Source organism: Coturnix japonica, chromosome 17 (genome assembly GCF_054131305.1).
Source record: "Coturnix japonica strain WE chromosome 17, WE-NBRP24, whole genome shotgun sequence".
NCBI classification, from domain to species: Eukaryota; Metazoa; Chordata; class Aves; order Galliformes; family Phasianidae; genus Coturnix; species Coturnix japonica.
Window position 1 is genome coordinate 5,645,379 of NC_140679.1, and position 5,500 is coordinate 5,650,878.

Here is a 5,500-nt window from a genome sequence, read left to right on the forward strand (position 1 = left end):
CATAGCCTGCAAATGAATCTCTACTCTTTGCATCTCATCTATATAAGCCCGGAAGCTCTGATTTATCATTACACAAACTTCCTTTGATGTTATTAAGTCCAGTGCCATTCTATTCTGCAGTACTACCTTACTTAACATTGAAACTTCTACTTTTAGCGCTTGTATTGCATCAGTAGTTGCATTTTCTATTATCTCTAATGTAGCTGTGCAGCGACTTGGCACGGACTCAGATGTGAACGATCCAAATTGTTTATTACAAGTTCTCACATCCCTTATATACCTTCACAAGTTGTTATTTTCTAACTTTCCCATCCGCCCTTACAACTTTCCCAAACACCTTACATGTCAACAAAGCATTCTACAAAACACTTTTCAACTGTCCATGCAGGCACATATCCAATCAGAGCTGTGAGACTCTTCTTCTCCTTGCAGAGGTGTCCTTGGTTCCCATGCTGTTTATCTTGCTCCACAGCTGCTGCTCTGAACAGCTTTTCTTGTATTCCCACATAGCTGAAATATTAATAATTGCTTTCTCTAAATTTGCTTATGCCTAAGCTCGGAAAGAAACATCTAACAAAACTATGAAAGCCAGTTGGCCTGTCTATAAAGGGGTTATTTACACACTTCATCCTCTTCCAAGGAGTTCTTAGTATCCCAGGAGGGAGAATAGTTTTGTTGTAAAATGAAGTATGTGGTACCAAATATCCCCCTACACAATGTCCCCTCCATTTACTTGGTAAAGTCTTCCTTGCCTGTCCATCACCACAAAGCCACCACAACCCTGGTCCTAAGGGGCACTTCTATGATCGTTTATAAAAGGTGATATTATAGCAAGGGTCATCTTTCCCACTTTGTCTGGGGCTCTCAAGATTACAAAACTGTACTCCATTCCATAGGAACACATTAAATTCCCCTACACTTACTGGTCTACCTATACCACATCTCCTAAGCATTGTGATGATATGTTTTGCCAAGAGTTGTAACTCAAACTTAGGTTTTTCTACCTAATACCCTGTATTTCTGAAGTTACTTTCTCATTCATACACTTACGTCTACCTCCTGCTCCTTTCCACAATGTCTAATTGGTGGACGGAATCCCATATTGAGGGAGTTCCATTCCTCCATCCCTTGGCAAGGCCGTACATACCCAGCAATCTGAAATATTCATAATTCAAGTAAGATTTTCTGTCATTTGTATAAAAGCATTATCCTGCCAAGCTAAAGCAACTCCTATATATATACAAAAAACTAATACATTCATGTTTTCTTCGTAAGCCTAAGCTTAAGAGGTTCTTTCTCTTCAGCAGTCCACCATGGTTAAGCAGCCTTCTTCAGGCGAGTGTGGTGTATCCATGGGATCAGTCCTTCCACCTTAGCCACTGTATGTGTAGTCAGTAGCACTTGGTAGGGTCCTTCCCACTTCGGTTCCAAAGGTGAATCTGAGAGGGATTTAACATAAACATAATCTCCAGGTAATACATCATGTACTGGCCCGTCCAGGCACCGTGCTCTAGCACCAAATACCACTCTTTCAGTTCTCTTTATTTGCCTTGTTAGGCTGATCACATATTTGTCCTAACACCTCATCCCCCACCTGTGCAGAGATTCCCTGTTGTACAGCATAAGGTCGCCCATAGAGAATTTCATGCGGGCTTAATCCTTCCTCAGTTCGGGGTTTAGTTTGAATTTTCAGAAGATCCAGAGGCAGTGCTTGCAGCCATGGAATCCCAGCCTCTTTGTCAAGTTTTATTATTTGCAGCTTAATCAAGTGGTTCATCTTTTCCACCTGGCCACTTGAATGTGGCCTATAAGGTGTATGCAATTGCCACTTGATTCCCAATAAAGTACTGATATGTTGAACCACTTTAACAATAAAATGTGGGTCTCAATCAGAAGAGATTGTTCCTGGCACCCCGAACCTTGGAATTATTTCTTGTAACAAAACCTTTGTTACTTCCCTAGCCTTGTTAGCTTGGCAGGGGTATACCTCAGGCCGTCCTGAAAAGGTATCTGTTAAAACCAACATGTATCTGTACCACCCATTTCTTGGGAGCTCTGAAAAATCCACCTGCTATTGTTGTCCTGGATAATTTCTTCTTCCTATTTGCCCTAACTGAACTTTATGGCCTGTTTTAGGATTATTTTGTAAACAAACTTCACATTGTTGGGTCACTTCTTTGATGGTAGTATACAAATTTCGGGTGACCACTCGTTGAACAAGATATTTATATAATGCTTCTGCTCCCCAGTGAGTTTTCCTATGTTCAGTCATCACCACAGCCCATAATATGGCTGCTGGAATAATTACTTTTCCTTTGTGGTGTAAAGGCCCATACTTCCTCTTTTACGTGCCCTTCCAAATCGTTTATCAAGTTCCAATCCTCTTTTGAGTACTTTGGCTCACCATCCACCTGAATTTTACCATCTGGAATCAAGGAAGCCTCCACCACCTCACCCTCTGCCTCTCGCTTTGCTTCTCTGTCGGCCAGTACACTTCCCATTCCTTCAGCACTGTCTCCCCTTTGGTGGGATCGACAGTGCATTATAGCAACCTTCTCTGGCTGTTGTACTGCCTCCAGGAGTCTGAGTATTTCTTCAGCGTGTTTAATACCTTTCCCTTGTGTTGACAACAGTCCTCTTTCTTTCCATATCGCTGCATGTGCATCAACAACACTAAAGGCATATTTTGAATCAGTCCATATGTTTATCTTTTTCCCTTTTGCCAATTCTAGGGCCCTTGTGAGGGCTATTATTTCAGCTTTCTGTGCTGAGGTGTTTGGAGGCAAGGACATAGCCTCTATTACCTTATCAATGGTTGTTACTGCGTATCCTGCTTTATGAATTCCATGCCGAACAAAACTGCTCCCGTCTGTGTACCAGGTGTCTTCCGCATCCTCCAATGGTTCTTCTTTCAGGTCTCTGCGACTGGAATATACTGTTTCAATAGTCTCTAAACAGTTGCAAGACACGGGTTCTCCTGTAATTCCACTAAGAAAAGCAGCTGGATTTACAATATTTTTTACTGTTATTTCTACATCATCTTGTTCTGCTGGAATGGCTTGATATTTCAGAAATCTCTGAGGGGAAAGCCAATGTCTCCCTTTTACCTCCAGCACTGTAGAGACCATGTGGGATACCAATGCAGTTATCTTCTGCCCCATTGGAAACGTCCGTTCCTCTTGGATATTGATTACCAAGGCAGCCACAACCCTTAGGCATCCAGGCCATCCTTTGCTTACTTTATCAAGCTGTTTAGAGAAGTAAGCTACTGCCCTCCGATATGGTCCAAGATTTTAGGCTGGAACTCCCAAGGCTATCCCCTGTTTTTCATAGGAGTATAGCAGAAAGGGCTTAGTGACATCTGGGAGTCCCAATACTGGGGCCTTCATCAACTCCTGTTTCAACTGCTGAAATGCACTTCTGGCCTCCCCATCCCAAATCAGATCCTTTGGGAAAGATTTTGGCATCGCGTAGAGCGGCTTTACCGTTATTCCGTAGTTAGGTATCCATAAACAGCACCATCCTGTCATTCCGAGGAATGTCCGCAACTCTCTGGAGGTGTGTGGCTCAGGGGTTTGACAAATAGCCTCCTTCCGGGCAGGTCCCAGCATCCGCATCCCTGCGGCCATCTCATATCCCAGGTACGTCACTTGCTGTGGAGCAACCTGTGCCTTCTGTGGGGAAACTTGATACTGGTTAAGTCCAAGGAAATTCAACGAACTAACTGTCCACTTCAGATATGACTCCTTTGTTTCTGTAGCTATTAAAAGATCATCCACATATTGTAATAATACCCCTGCATCAGATGGGCGCTCCCACTGCTCCAAGTCCTTTGCCAACTGATTCCCAAATATCACAGGACTGTTCTTAAATCCTTGTGGAAGCACAGTCCATGCAAGCTGCGATTTTTGTCCTGTACTCAGATTTTCCCATTCAAAAGCAAATAACAGCTTGCTTTCCATGGCTAGTGGTAAGCAGAAAAAGCATCCTTCAAATCCAAGACAGTAAACCATGTATTAGTTCAGTGGATAACTTGGTGAGCAGAGTATATGTATTAGCTACCAGAGGGTATAAGTCCTCTGTTATTTTATTGATTGCCCTTAGGTCTTGGACAATTCTATAACTTCTATCAGGCTTTTTGACTGGTAACATTGGTTACACACTCTACCAGCAGGCCATGCTTTATGAATCGGTCAATTATTGGTCCCTCTCTATCTTTTGTCCTTGGGGAGTATTGTTTAATTCGTGGGAGCTGACTCCCTGGCTTGATTTTTATTACTACAGTGGATGCATTTTTAGCTTGGCCTAGGGTTTCAACTTCCTATACTCCTAGGTAAACCTGGTCCCTTACTTTTTCTGGTATCTCTGTACTTGTTGGGGTAGTTATTAAGGCCAAGCTAAGTAGTTCTATTGCAGGCTCTTCCTTTACTTTAAATGTTATTTTCCCCTCTTCAAATTTCACTTCTGCTTCCAGCTGTTCCAATAAGTCTCACCCTAGAAGACATTTTGGTGAATCTGGCATATATAGGAATCTATGTATTCCCATCTGTTTTCCCAAGTCAAACTTCAATAGTTTAGAAATATATGCCTTTCTGTTTGACCTGTGGCCCATTTTACCATCACAAAATCTTCACTCAGTGTCATTGAGGATTCATTTAAAACAGAATAAGTAGCTCCTGTATGCACCAAAAATTCTCCTCTTTGTTTTTCATTCCCTAGCTTTATTTTATCCAGTGGATCCGCTAGGGTAGATTCCCCAGGTTCATGTCAGTCCCTTTTCACTGGGGCTTGGATCTTAACCCAGGCCCCCTCCCTTTTCTGTGGGCATTCTTTTTCCACTGTCCTTTTTTTTTTTTTTTTTTTTTTTTTTTTTTTTTTTTTTTTTTTTTCCCTACAGATGGCACACTGTTCTTTCTCAAGCAGCCTTCTTACTGCCCTTGGCCCCACCTCCTGCAATGCTGTTAATCTGAAGTGCCATTCAGGGGCCACTTTTCCCCATATTCTAACTCACACAATAACCACCACTGATTGCAGTACTTTATCAGCGTCTTTTTACTCAGGCTACCCCCTGGCTCTCCTGCAATTTCTTGCCAGTGTGCTAAAATACACCTGAGGGGAGTTTTCTCAGGTATGTCCTTTCCTTGCAAATTCCACATTGTGCTCCTCTGTTGGTTCACTATCCTCTAGGAGTCCCCACAGATAACTCCTCGTACTTCAAAATTTCCCCAAAACAATTCTGCAAACTCGTTCCACCAGTCGCACCTGCACTCTGGGTACAAATGACACCAACAACCTTAATATATTTCTGTACAGACTAAACAAATTATCACATATACAGGATAACACTCTCTAGTTCTGTGAAAATGACACTGTTCCTCTGGTCTGTCACTATAATTTATAAACTATACTCTTCCATTCTCATTCTACTCCAAATAATTCATTTACTCATATAACACACACAATCACTTCAGTTCCTCCCTAAAACACGCCAACCATTTCT

At 42.2% G+C, this 5,500-nt stretch overlaps 1 long non-coding RNA gene across 1 annotated transcript; it reads right to left on the reverse strand.

The window, feature by feature from the left end:
* Positions 1–233: 233 nt before the first annotated feature.
* On the reverse strand, positions 234–4,337 carry LOC146758099 (uncharacterized). The gene is made up of 2 exons (XR_014935390.1): positions 3,195–4,337; positions 234–2,258 (listed from the first exon to the last, which is right to left on the reverse strand). It is a non-coding gene; the product is annotated as an uncharacterized LOC146758099 (long non-coding RNA).
* Between the last annotated feature and the right edge of the window lie 1,163 nt (positions 4,338–5,500).